The following is a 23,632-nucleotide window of genomic DNA, read 5'->3' as shown; positions in this document are numbered from 1 at the left end:
TACAGTTTAATAAGTGTATGTCAGTTGAGTATATGAGTGGTGGTCTCTCTAACTATTTGTTTGTATTGTATTGTCATCATTAGGTGTGCGAGCATCTTACACTAGTCAACACAGTCAGATAGGTGCTGATCTGAGGTCAGCCACTTCCCCTGACCGCCATATAGGACCTATTTATGAGGGCCGGACTTTCCAGGGACCCCTCTACCACAGCCTCAGCCAGACAGCTTCAGACCTGAATCACAGTCCACAGAGTGCGCTCTACAGGTCGTCTTTTGGTATGAAACTTTTGCAAAATCTTTTTTTCTTCTGCTGCTTTATTTTAACTGTATAAAAATACATTTTAAAAACAACTGTGTATAACATCTAATGTAATTCATTTGATGTATCATTTTATGAATAATATTTATTTAAAATGTTGAAAATAGTCCATACTGTAGTCCAGTTCATCACTTGAATTTGCTGAAAATTGTAGTTTCTTTTACAAAAAGTATTCTAATTATAAAAGTATCTACTTGTACTCCCAAAACAGCAAATTTTTTTGAAAGCATCAGTTTTCGCTTCCAAACACTGCACACTTTGTATGCCTGTTTAATCAAACACACCTGATTTAACTGAGTAGCTCACTAGTATAGACCTCAAAACCTGAAATAAGTTTCTCAAACCCTACACATAGATGTCTCATAGCCCACTTCTGCCCGATGCTGTGATACGCCAGCACATCAGAGCATGTGAGCAAAGCAGAGTGGTGTGACGCTCAGCTCAATATTCCTGCTTTGTGGGAGTGCGCTCCACTCAGTCGCTCACGGCCAAAGCAAACGCTCCGCTAATGTTCCGCTCATGCTCACCAGTAAACCAAATCCTGCCCAGATCACGCTCTGACATAACATTTCTCCAGTAGGCCTAATTGTTTTTTTTTTCCTGTTTATAATGAAATTCTTGAATAAATGTCTCAAAGCAGTAGTCCGATAAGTAACGGTTATGTTTCAGGGTGACGTTCAGCTTGTACTTTTTAAAATTAATTTTATTAATTTAAATGTATTAAATTAAAATTATTCATTTAAAAACGTGTCTTGTTTTTGAAGCCACTTGGCAAACCTTCTTAAAAAAATTCAATAACTGAAAAAGTATATTTGATTTTCATTAGGCCTACACTATTTCCATGAAAACTCAGCTTCAGTTATTGTGCAACAGAACATTCAAAACACGCTTAAATGCACATAGAATTTCACAAAATACACCTTGCTTATCAGGCCCATGAAAAGCACACACAAGATGAAATGCACTTAACAAATAATTATTTAGTTGCGTTAATAAAAGAAACACACTTTCCAAAATTAAAATAGTCCAAAACTGTAGAGAAGTGCGGTCTATTAAAACGTCTGTCAATCTTTACAGGATTTTAGAATTTACTTTTAGAAACATTAGACAAACTACTGCTTAGCCTATTCCACAGATTCTCGAACTAGCAAATTACCAAAGGGCATTTTGGGTTGCGTGAGCTCACATGCTCTGCAGCACATACAACATACTGGACCAGGCAAGACTGTCCTGTCTCTACTTAATTGTAATCTCCATAATTAGACTTTGAATAATTGACTTGTGAACTTTAGACTTTTGAATAATTCAAAAATTATTAATTGTTCGAAGTTGTGAATTTTTTTCTTGGTTTATAATTGTGGAGACTCCTCTAATATAATATAACCAAATTAATGTACGTTAAATGTGCATTGTTTTTTTTATTGTGGATATGGCAACACATATTTTCAACCCCTTCATTTTAGCTTTTATTGGGCTTCAGGCTAAACAAAATCACAATAATGCATCTTGAAGTGCTAATTAATGATCATCACTGAGAAAAGTGTAATCAAGTAATGAGGCACTCGCAGTCTGTCTGCCTTCTATATTTTTATAGCAATGAAAAGATAAGATCATTGTAAAAAAAAAAAAGTGGCAAAAAATTTTGACACAAAGTCTTAACATTAACCAGAGCAAAAAAAATCAAACCCTCTAGTGCCACCAACAGCCCAAAGTTGTACTCAGGTTTATGCTAATACATTTAAAAAAAAAAGAAAACGATATTCTGTTGTCCTCTGATTCCTTGGCTGGAGACAAGAAACATAATGATGTCTCAGGCTTAAAGAGGTGGTTGACTGCTTTTTTTTTTGTTTGTTTTTTCTAGGCTTGATTGTGTTTATGTGGTGCAGTCTAACATGTGTTAATTCTTCGTTTTTAAAAAAACTCATTATTTTCCACATAATTCACCTTTATTCCACACCGCTCTCTGTCCCTTCTCCTATAAACGCGCTGATGATTTCCTGCTTTTATAAAGCCCCTCCCTCAGAAATATGCAATGGGCTCTGATTGGTTAGCTAGCCCAGTGTGATGTGATTGGCTAAACCGCCTCTAGTGCACGTCTAATCGTCACGCCCCTCCCCTCAAAATGTGCTCCGGTTGTATTGTAAACAATGGTGTCATCTATATTGCTTATCAATTTGAGCCCGAGTGAGATGCAGAGAATATTAGTAAAGAGGATCGCGCAGAACCTGTTATGCTCAAACAGCAACATTACACACTGACTAACGTTAAAAAAGTGAAATCGCAATCAACCACCCCTTTAAGGGGTCAAAACTTAAGGTCTGCAGCTTTCAAATTATATATAGTTTATGAAGATGATTTGAAGGATGGATATAAAACAAAGCAGTTGGTCAAGGATGAAGGAAAATTATGGAAAAAAGTTATTTTGTAAAGACTGCAACAGACACTGTTGATAGAGACTAATTTATAGAGCTTGATTTTGATTTAACTTGGATCATCTCTTTAAGCCAAAGATTCCAAGGTTTAAAAGAGAAATGAAAGGTTCTAATTAACATGTGCTGTGGTTGCTGTGTTTCAGGTATGAGTAACCTGCAGCGGTGCTCCAGTCAGCGCAGTAACATGATGTACCAAAGAAATAACTACGCTTTAAACACCATATACACAGAAGCATACCAATCTACCCCTTACTGGTCCCCTGATCCCAGCTACTCATGCCAGCCCATGGATGATGATGCCACACGCTCCCCTTCGGTAGACAGCATGCAGAAGGACCCAAGGTAGATGACATAACTGATGGTAATTAGTAGAGCTCAGCCATTTTTACATAGTTCTGGATCAACACCTGCTACATCTGCATTCACATTAACACCCCCGGTTATTGCACTGTGTGTGTGTGTGTGCGCGTGCGTGTGTGTGTGTGTGCGTGTGCGTGTCTGTTATAATCTATAAGCTAGCATGGGAATGTTATTATTGGGTTAATGTGTGTTTTTGTAGAGAGTTTGCATGGCGTGACCCAGACCTGCCGGAGGTCATCCACATGCTACAGCATCAGTTTCCGTCTGTGCAGGCTAATGCAGTGGCATACCTGCAACACCTGTGCTACAGAGACAACCACGTCAAGACTGAGGTAAAGAATGTTCCATTTTCTATGTCTTTTGCTCAATCAATCAATAACAATAACAATACATCTGTAATGTAGAGGAAGTAGAGGTGTAACTAGGGATGTACCCAAAGCCTAAATCCGAATTTGGAAAGGCACGGAAAATGTACTCATTCTACGGAGCCCCTTACAGGGACATGGTTAAGCTTGCTGCAGTAGTTGGTCACATTACAGTACATCAGATGTCACTTATCACGTGAAGATTGACTGACAGGACGATATCAGAGGATTTGGTGTGCAACAGATCCTGAGTGTCAAATGTCTTATCTTGAAAATTCAGTAGCGCTGCTCCCGATACACATACTATTTGTGACTGCGAATTCGAAAGTTAAATTGAAACACAAGCGCGCATTTAAAAGCTATTGGAATACGTGGCTCCCCGATGCCCACTAATTATATACAATATAATTACCCAACTGTGTAATTGCAAGAGAATGTAAAATCATCTCATATTTTTTCTATGGTTATTTCCTTTCCAAACATAGTATTCAGCTTCAGACACATCCCTAGGTGTAACGATACATGTATTCATCTCAAACCATCACGGTTCGGTTCATGCAGTCAGACGATGAATACAGTCAGTCATAGGCAATCAATCCACAATTCGATCAAGCCACAAACAGGAAAGAGCAGAAGAGACGATCTACGCACCAACCCAAAACAAGAATGGCAAGAAGTTTTGGTATCTACAGATGCATCAGGCCACCAGCTATAAATCGGAAACCGGTATTTAGTTTTATTTTGGCCGATCTCTATTCCGGAATTGCACACAAACTGCATTGCAATCATTTCCCAAAATGTAATTTGTGTTGAATATTTATGAAGTCTGTAAAGAGGAGAAAATACTGTATAAGGCAGATCAAGCTCACTGTAGGAAGACAAATATTTGGGGATTTATATGAATGTATCTCTGAGAGGAATGTATCATCTTCAAATGTTTAGATGGCATTTTCTTTTCATCTTACCTCCGTATAATGCATATTAAATTAGTGTTCATAAGTGCAGCTTCTGTGTTTACAGCAGTAACCAGGGGAACTGTATATCACTGCTGTTCCTTAAGCGCTTCATTTAACAACGCTTCATTCAAATTAACTGAAATTTAACATTCAGTTAATTTGCTGTTTTTTTGTTTTGTGTAGGTGTCTTATGTAGCATAGTGTCTAGCTACTGTCTGTTCAAAATAATAATAATAAAAAAATTAAGTAAACCAATGGGCAGAAAATTTAAAAGAAAAGTTTGTTTCAGGATAAATTACCAGCAGGCAAGTATTGCAAGTCAAGTCACCTTTATTTGTATAGTGCTTTATACAAGATTGTGTCAAAGCAGCTTTACAGTGTCAGACAGGAAAATAGTGTTTCAATAATGCAAACAAAAATTAAATTCTGCTGTAAAGCAGCTCTAAAAAGAGGAAAATAATTTTTTTTTCAGTTAAAGTCAAATTTTTTTTTTCAGTTGCAGATGATGCTTAATAAATGGACAGAAGCAGAAACCCTGATCACGATTAAAATATGATTTGTCGTCGGAGATGATAGCCTAGTGGGCAAGTTTGCCGACATGCAACTCTGTTGCATTACAAGCATCCTGAGTTCGAATCCTAGCTCGAGGATTCTCGAATCCTTTCCCAATCCCACCCCCTCTCTCCCACTTTGCTTTCTGTCTGCTCTCCACTGTCATATCATTATAAAGGCAAAACACCTAAAATAAATCTTAAAAAAAAAAGATTTGTCGCACAGCCCTTTCTGAACTGACTTGAGCTAAATAATGACACTATTGTCTTGTAGAGCTAGCTGCTTTACAGCAGAATCTGAACTCTCCATAATTGATTCTGCTCTTTTCCTGTTCATCATCGTGAAGCTGCTTTGACGCAGGCTGTATTGTATAAAGTGCTACTGAAATAAGGTGACTTGACTTGACTAATCAAAATAATAATTGCCACCCAATAAAGTGGCAGTAATTAGGCAAAATTAGGTTGCAAAATGACCACGTAAAGAGTCCAGTATATTACACATTGCTTGTACATGTTTTGAACATTCTAATAATGATAGGCTAGAAACCATCCATAAATCTTTTAGTGTGAGTTTGATTAGTCCTGAGCCACTTACCAACAGGCAGAAAAGTAAAAAGTGCTTGGCAAGGTGACAGCGGTCCTTTATGATGCGCTTCACCTTCCAGAGTGAGCGCGTAGTACAAGTGTCCTTTAATGCTGGTGACTCTGATGTTATAGTATTTTGTCATTAATGTTATGTTTACAGTGAGCTTGTATATAACTGGTTATATCAAGATGACAAGAAACCTGTAACTAATGTGAGCGATGAAAGGGATCGTAATACAGAACAGTGGCAGACAAAAGGAAATGTTTGGGAAACCTCTTTGCATTGCAATTGCATTTCTGCTTTGTGTCACTAAGTAGGAACAGAAATGAAATACCTCACCTTTAATGCAGATTGTTTGAGCAACCCCTGGATAACATGAAAATCTCTTGTGTTTTGAAGGTGTGTCGTCTGGGTGGAATAAAACACCTGGTGGATTTGTTGGATCATAAGGTTCTGGAGGTGCAGCGGTATGCATGCGGAGCCCTGAGGAACCTCGTTTATGGCAGAGCTACAGATGACAACAAGATTGCCGTGAGAAACGCAGGTGGAGTTCCTGCACTGCTTCGCTTGCTGAGAACAACAGTGGACACTGAAGTACGAGAGCTTGTCACAGGTCAGCCAGTCTGTTGTTAAATACGTGTGTGTATAGCTTATCTCTTTTATGTACAGAATGCATTCTATCTAGTGTTAATTTCGTCAGCTATTTTCAGTTTAGTCTTAGTCTTAATCCCGTGGTAAAATGTCCTTGTTAGTTTTTATCATATTTAGTCAACCTTATCCTATTTAGTTTTAGTCAAGTTTTAGTCGACAAAAACTCTCAACATTTTAGTCTAGTTTTAGTCCAAGAAAACCTGAAGTATTTTAGTCTAGTTTTAGTCAATGAAAACTTGACATTTTAGCAATAAGATTTGTATTAATTAACCATACAGCAGTATTAATTTTGGCAGCCATTTTTAATTTAGTCTTAGTCTTACTCAAATGTACATTTTAGTTATCATATTTAGACAACCTTGTCCTGTTTTTGTTTATTCAATGAAATGTATGAGCATTTTAGTCAGGTTTTAGTCAATGAAATCTGAGTCACATTTTCGTCATTCAGTATAATGGTTAGGGTTAGACTGAAATTTTTTTTTTTTCTCAAAATTATAATCATAATGTTTTTTGTAATTTGAGAAATTTACTTTTGCATTTCAGGTACTGCACATTCACCAGTGAGCACAAATCAATAGAATGTGGACAGACTGTAGGCCCCTACATGGTGTATATAATATTTATATTATATAAATTAATACCAAAGACTTATGCAATCTCTCGGTCTACATTATGAAAACAGCTAAAACAAAGGAAAATGAAAAATATTATAACAGTGAAATTAGTAATTCCACTAATTCCAGATTGCAATAGCCTATTTCTCTATTAAAACAAGAGCGATTGAGTAGATGCATTTACTCAGCGATCACAATCGCAAACAATATAGTCGAGGTCTCATGACAGAACACAGACCGTCTGAATGACGCTTTCATTTATAGCAATATATATAGTTTGTGATTGCATTTTCTAAAGATTTATCAAGACGTGCAGTCTGCCAGTAACATTAGAGCGACAGCAGTAGGAACGCCCACAAGCGTCTTCACAGCACAGAGTCTAGCGACATACAGCGAAAAAGTCGCTGGCAGTGTGAACGGGGCTTTAGTCATGGGAAAAAAGCTCATCGACGAACATTTTTCGTCATAGTCTTCGTTAACGAAAATAACACTAATTCTATCAATACACACACATTTCCCTGAATGTATCTGTAGAAAATGCATAACATGTTCAGTCTATATTAATATAAATTTACACGTTATTGGTCTATGAGAGCATCACGTTAGCCTAACCATTGGATTATTTAACTCACGCTTCTATTAAGTTAACTCACCGCCAGTTGGTGGTGGCAAGTCACCACAGATCACTTAATGTTTCAAATGTCATGTGTCATTTATTCAGCTGATTTGTTGAAATTGCTGGTTCATTCAGGAATTAACAAAACTGACTTATTGCAAAGGTGCCATCCTGTCACAGTACCACATTCAAATTCACTGAGCTCTACAGAATGACTTATTTATTTATTCCACTCCCCACCCCCTCCAATGTTTGTAAATGCACACTGCATGGCTAGGTGCTTGACTTTATATGCCTGTGGCAACGGGTCTGATTGAAACACCTGAATTCAGTAATTAAGTGGTGTATCCCAAACTTTTTGTCCTTATAGTGTATACTGTAAGAGAAAAACATACTGGAAGTTTCAGAACTCAAAACTTCCATGTTAGTCAAAAAACAACATTTATTTGTTTTTATTTTCAATGAATTGCCAGATCATGTCAGAAGGGAATAACTGTTTGTCACAACTGGACACAAAATGTGCAAACACGCTTTTAGTGAAACATGGATGCAGTAATAATTCTGCTACCTGTAAATAACCATGTTCATTTTCAAGCCTGCTCTGTGATAAATGATTGTTTTGATATGTAAGGACTGATATGTGATATTTGATATGTATGCGGTGGTGTTGGCCATTCTCAAAATCATTTTTTAAAGCATCTGCAAGCTCAAGCCATAGACTGAACAGTCATATGTGCATTGATTCTTTTAGTAGCATGAAAAACTATTGATTTTTTAATTGTGCTTAAATTGCATACGGAAAGCAATCAAAGAAATTTATTTTAGTGATCTGATCACAGAATTTTTTTAACCCATTTTTACAGCATGAGACTGACAAACATATTGTGTATCATATACAAGGTTTAAAAGATTTAAATAGACATCAGATCAGAGGAATTTAGTATCTTAGTTGATATTACTCTTGGCAAGCTCAGAAAGACACACTGAGACAGCAACATGGCTATTTGATTTGCGCTCATTTCATGCATGCATGCCTTAAGATAGAATTATTAGACAATGTAACTTCACTGGTTTCATGTCAAAATAATCCTCACTTAATTCCCTATGCATTGGTGTAAATCACCTCATAACGTGCATTGTATGCTTGAGATATTAATCAGAATATGAAGGGACACAAAACTGCCAGTCCATTCTGATCATCCAAATGAGTCATCTTCCAAACAAAAAACTCTTCCCATTTGAAATTACTCCTTTTTCATTGGTCAAGACAAACAGGAGAGGTGTGACCTCTGTATAAGTTATAGGTGACCACTTTCTCCACTATCCTGGGAGTGGAAAATACACTGCTCATAAAAATTAAGGAAACACTTAAATCATTGGATCTTGATGAACAAAATATTCAAGTTGAAAATCTTTACTTGTATACATTGTGTAATGCATTAAGATTAAAATGATGTGACAATGGTCAATGGTCTTCAACCCATTCAAAATCACACTGAAAATCAAAGAAAAAAATTAAATTAGAGGCTTGTACAACTTTGCATGAATTCCATCACAGCAACTCATAATGTAAGTAGTGTGTATGGCCCTGCATGTTTGCATGCACTCCCGACAATGTCTGTGCATGCTCCTGATGAGACAGCAGATGGTGTCCTGGGGATCTCCTGCCACACCTGGATCAAGGCATAAGCAAGCTCCTGGACAGTGTGTGGTGCTACTTGGCAGATTTGGATGCTTCAGTACTTGTGCCAGAGTTTCTCGGCTGGATTCAGGTCTGAGGAATGTGAGGGCCAGTCAGTGGCATCAATGCCTTAATCATGTGGAAACTCCCTACATACTCTGGCCACTTGAGGCCGAGCACTGTCAAAGCCAGTACCCCTGCACCAGTGTATGGTCTGACAATGGATCCCGGTTACTGTTGAGTAGCATACAGAGGTCTGTGCAACCCTCCAAGGATATTCCTTCCCAGACCATCCCTGACCCACCGCCAAAACTGGTCATGCTGGATGATGTTGCATAACATTTCCTACGGCGTCTCCAGACTCTTTCATGTCTGTCACATGTGCTCAGTGTGAATCTGCTCTCATCCGCCAGTACTGTATACAGTGAGAATATTTTTTTTTTTTTTTTTTTTTTAGTGATTTTCTGTAGCCACAAAAATAACCTTTCTGAGAATTGATAGACAAAACACAGTTTGCTAGACAAACTAGTTCATTGTAATATCAATTCTGCTAAATCAAGTTTAATTCATACAGCTGTAACCAGTAATAATTAATTGTTCATATTTCCCTTTGAGCTAATTTGCTACAATTACATAGTAATATTAGAGTTTAGTGTATAATATTGCGCTTTCCTCTGTTGATCACCTGTTGTCCAGCAAACATGAAGAGTGACAGTATCTGATATAGCTATATTTATATATAGATATAGCTTTTTTTTCTCCACTACTTCCTGATAGAGATTTTGCTCCTCGCCACTGTCACCATTTGTCTTGCTCATTTGGGATCTTGAATGTTCAGACAATTACAGAAGAGAAACGGAACAGATTTCAGACAGTGAATGTTGTTTTGTTTTGTTTTGTTTTTCCACAAAGACCTGTTGTCAATTTTGTGTCGACCACAGTAACTACAATTTATTGCGAGGCAGATTATCGATAGACAGGTTAGCGTATGATTGTCCAGAAACATCATGCATGTGAACTGCTTTCTGTGTGTAGGTGTGTTGTGGAATCTGTCTTCGTGTGATGCAGTGAAGATGACAATCATCCGTGATGCCTTAAGCAGCGTGACCCACACTGTGATCATCCCTCACTCGGGCTGGAACAGCACTGACTTTCACGATGAGCACAAACTCAAGCTGCACTCCTCTGTCGTGCTCCGCAACACCACCGGCTGTCTGAGGTAACAGCAGCACATCACTGCACCGCTTCATGGACCAGAAGTGTGGAGTCAGGATAGTTTTAATTCATATTCACAAACCATTATTAATAAATGTCACATAATTCACATTCACTAAATGATTGGTTTATCTGAACTGATGAAGGGAAGTAAAAAAAATAATAATTTTGTTTATTTTATTATCAATAAAAAAAACATGTACTGTAGATCTGATGAGATTTAGGATTAGAAAAGGAGACCCCTTTTCCAATTCTTACAGTTTATTTATATATACACACAACTATGTTTCAGCAACTGTATCCATCATGAAAGTGAATGAGGATCAGGGGCTTTCAAGTTCCAAAATTACAACAAAACAAACAAAAAAGCATGACAGCATATCAGTATGAAAGCCAAAGCATCATAAATGTAGTCCATACAGGTTATGTACTTGGACCGTTTCCTTTGACAGTTCAGGAGCATTTTCATTTATCCGAATCATCTTGAAGTTGGTAGGAGTTAACCTGTGACAGATTCAATCTGTTGGACTTGATTTGGAAAGGCACACAACTGTCTATTATATTGTCTGGCAGAATAACTCCGTGGATCATGCCAGCTGGGGGTTGTAAACCCTCTCCCTCACAGATGATTGTTTGGGCCCTTCTTTTGATGTTACAATTTGATTAAATTGTAACATCAAAAGAAGGGCCCAAACAAAACTCGCAGCTCGCAGCTCTGATGGGTCTATAGCAGCGGTGCCCTGCGAAGTGCACATCACAGGATATTCCGCCATGATTCATGCACGAGACATGACTACTATGCAAATCTCATGATTACAGTTAAATAACCCTTCACACTTCTGTAGTAAGTCTTGTCCGTGTGTGAATGTGCTGCAGGCAGTTGTGTAGCACAAATCCGTGTTCTTGAGTGAAGTAAACTTCAGTCGAATTCCTGTGTGCAGGGAGTAAAGAGCAGTGAACACTGTGTAGGGATCAGTTGGAACAGAGTTCATTCATGGAGCTCTCTTCTAACGAACTGATGATTTGAATCAGGTGTGTTAAATAAAAGTGACAAGCAAAATGCCAAATATGCAGAGCGGGGGGTTGCGAGGACCAAGATTAAGAACCGCTGGTCTTTAGGATCAGAGCCTAATCTCAGTGTTTTGCTTCTTCTGACATTAGCCAGGAGGCTAGTGACACCTTCCCTGGGATATCAAAGAGATGCCAAGGGAATGGGTGGCCACATAAGCAACAAATGTCACAGGAGACAATAGACTCTATAGAATACACACAAAAATGATTTTCCTCCTTTTAATTCGTGGACAAACCACCCTAGCATGTATATACATATTCCCAGAACAGCATATAGTTTTATCATATTTTCCAGAATGTCACTTTTTTTAATCATCTGAGACATGCTTTGACTTATATTCCAAAGCATGGGAAGTACATGAATGTTGGGAGGCAAGTGAAATACAAATCCTTGTTTATATAATAAATTAATAGTTTAGCAAATAAGCATTACATTGTCAATATGGAAACATTTGGATTTTGCAAAATGCTAGGTACGTGGGACCATGAGTTTGGATATTGCAGCTTTGGATTCTTTTTTTTTTTTTTTTGCAAGCTGCTCACCTGATTTTCCACGATTTCAGCAATGATCCACAAGTTATTCCACTGGAACCTTTTGTCAGCAGCTAACGCACATGCTGTCCCCCTCTGTGTTCCCTGTGAGATTTTGCAGAAGTGCATCACTTGCAAGGGCACGTTGTTTCAAATGTCGTCCTTCTTCACTCACATCACAAATGTTATCACATCACATTATATTATGACCTTGTAAAAAGATTAATGTATTTGTCAATTTATTTCATTATTCATAATGATATAAAATTTGCCTTTCATTGCCTTTCATATTTTTGAGAAAATAGGGTTATGCATGGTTAAAAAAAAGATATACATATATTTATATGTGTGTGTGTGTGTGTGTGTGTGTGTGTGTGTTTTAAGTCACTGAAATAAGGCCAGAAAACACATATATGTAAATATATTTTTGCAAGTCTTTTGAGTACTGGATGTGGTAGATTAGTTTTTATACAAAAATGATATGAAAATCATCCTGCCCACTCATTCACATAAAACAATATATTCTTTGTGCAGCCTCTGATTTGTACCTGTGTGAAGATAATATTGCTGTTGACCACTGTTAGACATCATGTAAGGTTTCCAGGTCGTTTTCCCAGGAGAATTTGGTCTCTTCCAGGACTTCTCCCAGTAGTTGGTCTGTTACCATGGTGATTGTTTTGTTCTCTGCTGATTGGAAGCTCTTGTGGCTTTCTATAGACGGACCTTGCATTGTAGTAACACTGTGTGCCTTCAGCTTGGCATTTTGGATGTTGTATTTCAGTAGCTCTGGTGTGTTGGGATCCCTTTTTGAGAAGGCCTTGGTCCTTGTTTGTGAAAGGCCTCTTGTGTCAGGTCATGCGGTTGTTGAATGGGCATTGCGCAGGGGGCGAAAGCATGATGCCTAAGTGGTGAATCGCACTTTTCAGAGGAAGAGACTCCTGAAGCTGGTGTCCTCCTCGATCTCAGGTTCATTGCGAGCTCCGATGTCGGCTCGCCTGTGTCGGTTATAGTTAGCCTTAAGCCCTTAAGCGTTTTTGTACACTTACGCTAGTGTATGTGTACAGTCGAATGCACAGCCTTTCGAAGTATACTCTATTTGATGTTGTGCGTGAACACGGCGTCGACACATGCACTCTAGAAAGCTTCATCCATGCCCAGTGTCTGCTCTATTTTTCCCCAGGGGGATTACAGATTAAGTTATGACCAAATATGTTTGCACTCATTTAAACCAAAGCTGAGCGGTCTCATAAGCGCTTGTCAATGAGCGTCTGTTGTTGCTGCACTCTCTGCTATTTTGTGGTTGTTGTTCTGTCTCTTTAGTTTCGTTTTCTACTGTGAAAGTCAAGTCAAGTCACCTTTATTTATATAGTGCTTTTAACAATACAGATTGTGTCAAAGCAGCTTTACAGTATTAATAGGAAAATAGTAAACACTCAATTTTCAGTTCATCATTTAATTCAGTGATGTCATCATCCAGCTCAGTTCAGTTTAAATAGTATCTGCAATCAAGTCGACGATATCGCTGGAAATTAAGTGTCCCCAACTAAGTAAGCCGGAGGCGACAGCAGCAAGGAACCAAAACTGGAAACAACAGCCTGGGATAGTGTTGCCACTGTGTGGAACAACTGATTACTGCTAAATAATTTGCATGTGCGACCTGCGTGTAAAAAGTATGTGTGGGTACAAAAATTGGGTGGTCTGCGTACAGTGATGACGAAATTATGAAAATTTCTATGAAAATTAGTTTTCCCATTTTTATGAAGTGGTTCATAAGGGTTTATAATGCACAAGAGATTGTTCTATTTTGGGAATTTATTCACTGCACTGTGCACCATGCCTAAAAACACCCTTTATCTGTGATTATATGAACAACCTGTGTTAACTTATTGCTTAAATTGTGTTGATATTAATGTGTTTTTCCATGACCTCAAAATTAAACTGTCTACTAATAAATCAAATCAAGCTGTAATTCTGTTTGTGAATGACTGTGCAGTGATTTTTGTGTTGCTACAGGAACCTGAGTTCAGCTGGAGAAGAAGCCAGAAAATATATGCGCTCCTGCGAGGGACTCGTGGACTCACTACTGTACATCATCAAAGCCTGTGTCAGCACCTCTGATTTTGACAGCAAGGTATGCACCAGAACCCCTTAACCACACACACACACAATCACACAAACTCACGCTTCGTCACACAATCATGTTCAGTCAGTGAAGGCAGTCTCTCTCTCAGATTGTGGAAAACTGTGTTTGCATCCTGAGGAATCTCTCCTATCGGCTGGAGCTGGAAATGTCACCCTCCTGGCTGACAGCCAGTCAGGAGTTTGATGGGTTAATGGGGTCAGAGTCACCCAGAAAAGAGGCAGATTACAGCTGCTGGGGGAGGAAGAGGAGAAAACAGAAGAATTTACTCGAAGAACAGGTGAGGCTAACGCCATTACATCACCAAAGAGGGTTTAACAGCACTTTAAAGTAACTCCTTTACAGTATCAAAATAGTACCAAAATGGTGCCCAGGAACCTGAATGACTCCACTGCAGTCACAGTGCTGTCCATAATGGTGAGTGGAGGGAGAGCAGTGGGGTTCCTCCTGAAGTCCATGGTCATCTCCACAGTTTTGAGCGTTTTGAGCTCCAGGTTGTTGAGACTGCACCAGACAGACAGCTCTTTAACCTCCTGTCTGTAAGCAGACTCGTCACCGTCCTGTATGAGGCCGATGAGTGTGGTGTCGTCTGCAAACTTCAGGAGCTTGACAGAGGGGTCTTTAGTAGGGATGGGTATCGTTAAGGTTTAACGGTATTACTACTCTTATCGATACTGCTTATTGATTCGGTGATATAACTAAAGGCAGGACAAACTAACAAAAACATAAAAACAACTGCGGAGCACGCCACGGAGGCAGCCATCATGGTCGGCGCCATCACGCCAACGAATAAAGCCCCTACGAATAACTAATTCATTTCTTAAAAACAGGCATGCAGTCTAAGACCTTGTGTGTGTGTGTGTGTGTGTATGTGTGTGTGTGTGTGTGTGTGTCCTTGTGTGTGTGTGTGTGTGTATGTATGTGTGTGTGTGTGTGTGTGTGTTTGTGAGTGTGAGTGAGTGAGTGAGTGAGTGTGTTTGAATAATCATGTTGTCTTGTCTGCATGTAAATACATTGCTTGTGCTTCATGTGTACAGGCGTATTCTTCTGAATGGTAGTGTAAGAGTTATGTATGATTGTTTAATCTCACTTCATATGCTGGTGTTAAAGGGATAGTTCACTCAAAAAAGATAATTCTGTCGTCATTTACAACCGTATGCATTGCTTTCTTTTTCGCAACACCAAAGAAGATATTTTAAAGAATGTTGGGAACCAAATAACTTTGAAGCCCATTGACTTATATTATATGGACAGATATTTCTCAAATTTAAGTAGGCTGATAACTCCTGTGTGTTTTTAATTTCTCTTAGTGGGATGGTGTCGGGCCGATCCCTGGTTTCTCAAAGCCTCCTAAAGGTGCTGAAATGTTGTGGCACCCATCTGTAGTGAAGCCCTATCTTACCCTGTTAGCTGAGAGCTAAAACCCAGCCACACTAGAGGGCTCCGCCGGGTCACTCCAGAATCTCTCCGCAGGACACTGGAAGGTGTGTAATTGACTTCTACAGCTCACATAGGACCAGGTGTTACAGTCTAAGACAGTTCGTAGGCTTGTGATAGAAGCTAGTAAAAAAACTTTAAAAAAAAAAAATCATAAAGGCATATTTAGGGTACAGTCTGTGTCCATATACTTGTTTTGACAATAAATGAACAGCAGTAAACATATAAAATGAGATATAAAGTCACATTGTGAGATTATAATTTAAGGGGAAAAAAAGTCACAACTCAGAAGTCACATTGTGAGACATTGTGTTTTTTTTTACTCTGAGAAATTTTCATTTAGAGATGTAATTTTGATGTTTATTGCTAAATAGCATAAAACTGTCTAGATGTCCGAATTTTTGGTTATAGTGTTGCTTGTTTTGCAAACATTTATAAAATAAATGTAAAATAAAACGTAATATTTATTTTTATTTTATTTTTTATTTTTTTTGGACAAACATTTTCATTGATATATTCAGTCTGTATTATGTATATGCATTTGGGGGAAAGTGCTCAAATCTGTTGTTTCTTTTCTAAATGTCAAGTTGCAAATTGTCATTCATATACATATGGTAATGTAATATGGCATTAGAGTTATAAGCATTTTAATTCAAGTTAATTCTGCCTCTGAATGTGTGTTCATCTGAATGTGTCTGTAGTTTGCAGCGTATATTCGCGCAGCGGTGCGTAAGGAGAAAGGTTTGCCCATTCTGGTGGAGTTACTGCGCATGGATAACGACAGAGTGGTGCGCTCCATCGCCACAGCACTCAGAAACATGGCCCTGGACGTGAGAAATAAAGAACTGATCGGTGAGAGTGTCGTTACCAACATAAACCTGTAATATTTTACTCATGCCTTTTACTCATGCCTTATCATCTTTACTTGTATAGTGCTTTATAAAACACAGATTGTGTCAAAGAAGCTTCACAGCCTTAAACATGAAAATAGTGTCAATAATACAAACAAAATTAAATTCTGCTTTAAAGCAGCTCTAAAAAGAGGACAAAAGTCAACAAAATGCCATCATCGTCCAGCTCAGACTTATCTGTTCATTACCAGAGCTGCCACGGAAATAATTCTTCCCTGAGTTTTACACATGCAGTTTGACTGTAAAGAAGCTCGATAATCCTAATTGTGTGAGCGTGATGATTGATGCTGGTTGTGTCTCAGGGAAATATGCCATGCGGGACCTGGTGAACCGTTTGCCAGGGGGAAACACGACACAGCTGTCAGATGATACGGTGGCGGCAATCTGTTGCACGCTGCATGAGGTCACCAGAAGAAACATGGAGAATGCTAAAGCCCTGGCAGATGCGGGCGGCATTGAGAAACTCGTCAACATCACCAAGGGCAGAGCAGAAAGGTAAGCGACTGCTATGAATACTACACAAATAAACCTTGATGCTTGTTCATCTTTTATGTAGTACTTCACCAGTGCACACATATACTTTCTCCATCTTTATTTGTCTAAATCAGTGGTTCTCAGCTCTGTATGTTTTGCACATGCGTTCGCAGCAGATACTCAATGAAGGTGGTGAAGGCGGCCGCTCAGGTGCTGAACACGCTGTGGCAGTACAGAGATCTGCGCACCATCTATAAGAAGGTGAGCAGCAGCACAGTAGGGCTAAAGCTGCTCCACATCAGGGCTGTGTTTATTTCTTCCTGTGTTTGAGCAGGATGGCTGGAATCAGAATCACTTCCTGACTCCTGTATCAACTCTGGAGGGAGAGCGCTTCAAATCACAACCCACGCTACAGATGTCCCCTGTGCACCACACAGGCTAGTGTCACACTACGCAAATACATACAGTACAGTGTTTTATTGTTCATTAAGTGCCTGTTTACAGGTGTAGTGACCAGGTCACTTCATACGTTTTCTCTGATTGGATAGCTATCCGATCGTGAAAAGACCAGGTGTAAATGCCCTCTGAAACGCTTTCGAGATGCATTTAAATCCGATCGCTCAAACCACTTCTGGAGGAAGTTTCCAGATGAAACTGGACAAGTGTAAATGCATCTGGTTGTTGAAACCACATATGCAAATTTTATTAATTTTATAAATTTTATATTAAAAAAATAAACGTGTGAGAGCATGTTATATTCAGATATATGACAGTGCTAATGCAAGAAGCATCGCCGCGAATGAGTAGCTGAGTAGGCGTATGTCTTCAGCAAGCCGACACGCAAACTGTCACAAATTAAACTGAAAGTAATCTGCAGACGCTCAACACAATCATCTTCATTAGAAGTAGTGAGACTAACCTATCTTTCCAGCACTCTCTCCTTGATCTTGAAATTAGCTGTTGATTAATAAAATAGTATAAAATGCAGCACATATCTGTTGCTTTCATTGACGTGAACTCCGTTAAATTTGCATATAGCGAAGACACATGTATGTGGCCAAGTGTAAATTGAAACGTTTTAAAGGGGTCATATGATGCGATTTCAATTTTTCCTTTCTCTTTGGAGTGTTACGAGCTCTTGGTGCATAAAGAAGATCTGTAAAGTTGCAAAGACTAAAGTCTCAAATCCAAAGAGATATTCTTTATAAAAGTTAAGAGTTAACCACTCCTACCTAAAACGGCTCGTTCTAACACGCCCCCACATACCTACGTCACGATCTGGGAAGATTTGCATAACGCCTCCCAAATGTTCACGCAAAGAAAGAAGGCTTAACTTTTATTCTCACTGTAGTATTGTTGACGCTGCAGCCATGTCGTGAAGATGCTGTGTGCTTCGTTGTGAAAGCGAAACTTCTTTGTTTGGTCTTCCAAAAGAGGACTTGTGTGTGTGTGTATGTGTGTGTGTGTGTGTGTGTGTGTGTGTGTGTCAAATATTTCCAAAGAATAGTTGGAGATGCTGGCTTCTTTTGATTTCCCTCAGGATCAGTGGATCAGGACAAACTCAGATTTGACACAAATTATAATAGTCTTTATTATATTATTATAAAACTATTATAATTATTATAAAGCTGCTTGCCTGAAGAACCTAGAAGTGCTGTTTACTACACTGCTCAAAACAATGAAGGGAACACCTAGTCATCATAGTATAACACCACGTCAGTTAAACTCCAGGGATATCCGATTCATTTTTGCCACTTAATTTGTTGGCATCATTGGCGACTTGATTGCACAGGCACTACTGGAAGAGAGCTAAACCAAAGTCCCTTTAAGGCAAGTCATGTCACTCGGTGGCCATCTTTGAAATGCCTCTCAGGCATGCAAGTGCAGTTCCTATCTCTTTGAACCAGTACTTTCAAATCTCTTTGAAACATCAAATTCTCCAAGCTTACGATTAAATGTCATATTTGATATCACCAATGAAATCTGACAACAACTGTCTCATAAAAGTTGTTTATTTTGCTCAAACAGCGTTTAAAAAAAGCCAGTGCGCTGACTGTTTCTATAGCAACCGGGACTTCTAACGGCAGTTGCAGTGTCAAACTGACTTTACCAATTAGCGATTGGCTCTTTTGTTCAGAAGGTGGGGCTTCATTCGATAGAGTGGTCATATTGAGCGTTGCATTTTTCCCATAGATATGTATAGATGCCTCATTAGCGACTGTTTCTATGGGCCACTATGCGTAAGCCAACCGCCATTATTGTAATGGTCAAATTGACGTCATTCACCATAGTAACCAATGAATATTCGAAGATGCCACAATCCTGCACAGCTGATGGTCTGCAAACCCATAGTATAGTGAATGACGTCCAATTGAACGTTCTAAGATGGCGGACACGGACAACGTGCTTGGAGTGGTCGAATGGGGCATCATACATATCTATGATTTTTCACCATTCAAAACTATACGAGTGACACGTCTTGAGTATTCTATAGTCTTTGGCTAAACTGAGCTGAACGATGACATCACTGAATCAATGATGAACTGACTTTAACTGAAATACTGACTGATTACTACGATCCTCTTAACAGCAGGATTGAATTTTGTCTGCATTATTGACACTCTTCTGTTTAACACTGTAAAGCTGCTTTGACAATCTGTATTGTATTAAAGGGATAGTTCACACAGCTCCAGGCCTCCTGAAGCAAATCGACGCATTTGTATAAGAAAAATATTCATATTAAAAACTTTATAAACCGTAATCTCTAGCTTCAGCTAACTGTTGTACTTGCGTACAGCGCAGTAGGGGTTGCACCGACTAGTCGACTTCAATGCTCTGCTATGACGCTTTAAGCTTGACGTCCGACTAGTCGCTGGTCCTATAGAGGGCGCAACAGGATAAGAAATCTTTGAAGGACTTCCACATTTACGCTCTGTTTCCAAACAGTTCAAATGACAAATAAATGCATACTCTGAAAGCACTCCACAAGACATGTGTGATTATATTACTGGATGCTCGAAATTGAACGGGAGAATGCACGTTTTAAACAGCTTATTGCACAGGTAAGTTAATCGGTGTTCTAATCTAATGCGCTGCTGCACTGTAACGCACACACATAGGCTACAGACAGTAGCGCGTACATCACGCGCACAGAATCATTCAGCGCGGAAATGTATTGTCAACACTGTTTTGTGATTTCTCAATAAAATAGCTTAGAAACTGAAAAGTTCAAGCATATATTTCTTAATAACTAAATTCCACAGCTTCACTGTGGAGAGACGCTGCCAGGTAGTATTAATTCACACACACAATCGCTCTCACTAATGCATTCATATTAATGTAATCTTTACTGTGCTACTTTATCTGTATCTGATTTAGAACGAGCAGAAATCTGTGAGAAATATAACGACTTTAAGACAAAAGAACTGATAAAAGAGCTGTTATAGGAGCAACGGCCATGTGTCATCTGCCATAGCTGTGCACAAGCTGTTTATCACAGCTCCAGACTTATTTGTTCATTAATGACGTCATCAGCGACTAGTCGACTTCGACTCAACTTTCATCACATAAAAGTCGACTTCAAAAAATCAAAAGTCGTTCAACCCCTAGAGCGCAGTGGAGAAAGTGACAACAGGTGCACTGGAGATGCAACAGCAGTCCTCAAAAAGGAAATGGTTTTGCAGGTGGTGGCCACAGACAATTGTTCTTCCTGACTGATTTGTCTCTAGTTTTGTGCCCAGAACGGAACCATACCGCCAATCCAAACTGTATGCTAATTGTCAATCATCTTTGACGATAGTGGTCCTGACAGAATTAGTCCTTGTCACTGCTTGTAGCATGAGGCAGTACTTTCAACCTAATCAAGCAGTCCAGCTCCTCCAGGATGGCGCACCCATACGTGCCAACGCAAGGATGTTTGGTGCGTCTGCAGGCACAGTTTCAGTAGAGTAGGTTCACACTGAGCATGTGACAGATGTGAAAGAGTCTGGAGATGCCATGGAGGACGTTATGCTTCCTGAAACATCATCCAGCATGACGCGTTTGGCGGTGGGTCAGTGATGGTCTGGGGAGGAATAGGACAGACCTCCGCGAGCTAGACTACGTATACTGCTGTTAGGTACCAGGATGAACTCCTCAGAGCCACTGTCAGACCTCACACCCTGGCTTCCATCCAGCCCAGATTTTGGTTTCCATTGACCAGTCACATAATTTTCTTCTCAACAAATTACACAGGGTATACAAGTAGAGATGTTCAACTTAAATATTTCGTTCATCAAGATTCAATGATTTAAGTGTTTCCTTAATTTTTTGGAGCAGTGTGTTATGTAATATTACATAATTGTTACAGTGGTAGATGTAGGTTGATGTAGTTCTGACTGTAAATTAGGTTAGTTTATTTGTTTTCACATTAACTCATATAGTGATTTGTTTGTTTGTTTAGCAGGCAGCACATTATCATCTCCCGCCATGCTGGGCATCAAAGAACACTCTGATCATCCAAAGACACAAACTATGCAATTTTATAATTACCAAGGAGAAAACGGCATCAGTAAAAACAAAACTATAGGTATGAGAACTTCCTTCAACAAAGGTGCCTGTTAACTGGACTGAGTTTACAAGCCGATTCATGAGTTCATAATGATTTCTATTAAAATTCAGTTGTACGTTAATCTAGTCCCCAAATCCAAAACTTACCTGATTGCTATTTCTTTAAACTAAAATTGAGCTACATGTATCTGCCTAACTCCAAGTTGATTTTTAAAGGGTCTGCAAAAGCATCTCAGTATTACACTTCCCTGAGCAGAGAGGGCTCGAGACGAGAACAGGTGAGCTGAACTCAACTTCCCATCACTGCAGTGGACCTTTACAATTTTCCTTTTCTACTGGATTCCCAATAGATTCTCATTACTCTGATTCACTAGCAGTTTGAACAATAACTTTATACTGGACTACAAATGTATTAGTTCAAATTGTTTTAAATACTTTTTTAGCTACTTTATAAAAATATATATATATATATATATTGCATTTAATGTAGTGTCTTAATTCAGTCACTAATGATGTTCCACTTGGTTTAGGATGCTCCCTTATGAGGTGCGTTATCTGCCCAGGCAGCACTCAAGGGTTCATGAACATGAGCTCTTTTGATGAATGCCCATGAATGATTGACACAAAATGAGCTGAAAATGAGAATGAACAAGATCCTGACTGTTTAGCTGAAGACCAGATTGTTGTGTTTGTGTGCAGAAGGTGTATCGCACCAATGAAACGGGCCACAGAAACCATGACACTTACAGCACATGCCTGCATTCACCACACGCCTACGAGGACTCGTATCTGGAAAAGATGGTGCACTATCCTCCCGCTGATTACAGCCAGACACACGGCTTCAGAACCACAAGCAACTATGTGGACTTTTACTCTTCCACCAGGAGACCGTTGCACCGCAGTGAACATTACCAAGGATCCCCCGACTCATGGGTATAGAGCAGGGCTGCCCAAACTCGGTCCTATGAGGGCCGATGTCCTGCAGAGTTTAGCTCCAACTTGCCTCAACACACCTGCCAGGAAGTTTCTAGTATGCCTAGAAAGAGCTTGATTAGCTGGTTCAGGTGTGTAATTAGGGTTGGCGCTAAACTCTGCAGGACACCAGCCCTCCAGGACCAAGTTTGGGCATCCCTGGGATAGAGTATCTCTAACACAGAAATGCACATGGGAACACATTGTTTTTAAAGAGATGTGAGAAGTGGATGCAAAGCATATGAATGTGATGGAGAATGTCTAGCAGAATGTTGGTTTAATAAGAAATGAATCATGAACTCTGGAGAGATGTTGCAGACCAGGGGTGCAAAAAAACTGCAGTCCTGCAGTTCCTACCCTGCTTCAGCACACATACCGTATTCAAATAAGCCTGAAGGATTTGATTAGCTGGATCAGGTGCGTTTAATGAGGGTTGAAGCTGAACTCTGCAGGACCGTGCGGCCCTCCAGAAACTTGAGCGTTGCACCCCTGGAGACTCGCTGAGGAAAAGACTGGGAAATTCTTAAAACTTGGGGCACCTGACCATGAACTTCAGTTCAAGGATTTCAGAGGGATGTTGAACCTGTTGTTGTTGAGATTGTTAATGCTATGGAGTCTTGAAGTATTGAAAATAGCTGCCACGTGGTTTATGCTTTACTACACTGGTAAAAACTCCTTTCATGTTAGACCTTGCAGACCTAAGTGAATAAACATCACATCAGTTCTAAATTAATAAAAATCATTCTTGCTTTTTTTTATGGTGTTGTGTTATTATGACAGTATTGTGCATCGATTTAAGGTAACCGAAATCCTCAAAGGGCAAAAATGTCCATGTCAAAAACTATCATAAAAATAATGAATTTTCAGGTTTTAACACTGAAAATAATTTTCCCTTTGCCACTGTTTTTTTTTAATAGAAAGAGAAATGTAGTTAAAAACTGCAAACTGAGGCAGATTATTATTAGTCTTGGATATGTCAGTTATTAGCAACAACATCTATAAAATGTCAATATCCAAAAAACTGTCAAGGAAATAATATATAGAAGTGGTTTAAGTAAGAGACCATACTATACTAAATGGGTCAATATCACCGTAGATATATCTTTCAACCCTCACAATACTCAAAAGATTTTGGTTCAATTCCCCATTCGCTTTGTCATGTCATAAACAGAAGACACTCAAGTACTCTAGAAGCATATTAGC

The 23,632-nt window shown here is 39.1% G+C and overlaps 1 pseudogene; it reads left to right on the top strand.

The window, feature by feature from the left end:
• The window catches only part of LOC107653243 (plakophilin-4-like), a 58,505-nt pseudogene extending 36,041 nt beyond the window's left edge, over positions 1–22,464 (top strand).
• The last annotated feature ends 1,168 nt before the right edge of the window (positions 22,465–23,632 follow it).

The sequence above is a fragment of the Sinocyclocheilus anshuiensis genome, unplaced genomic scaffold (genome assembly GCF_001515605.1).
Source record: "Sinocyclocheilus anshuiensis isolate Anshui unplaced genomic scaffold, SAMN03320099.WGS_v1.1 scaffold323, whole genome shotgun sequence".
Taxonomy (NCBI): domain Eukaryota; kingdom Metazoa; phylum Chordata; class Actinopteri; order Cypriniformes; family Cyprinidae; genus Sinocyclocheilus; species Sinocyclocheilus anshuiensis.
Note: the sequence above shows the minus strand (reverse complement) of the source record. Positions and strands in the feature narration are given on the sequence as shown.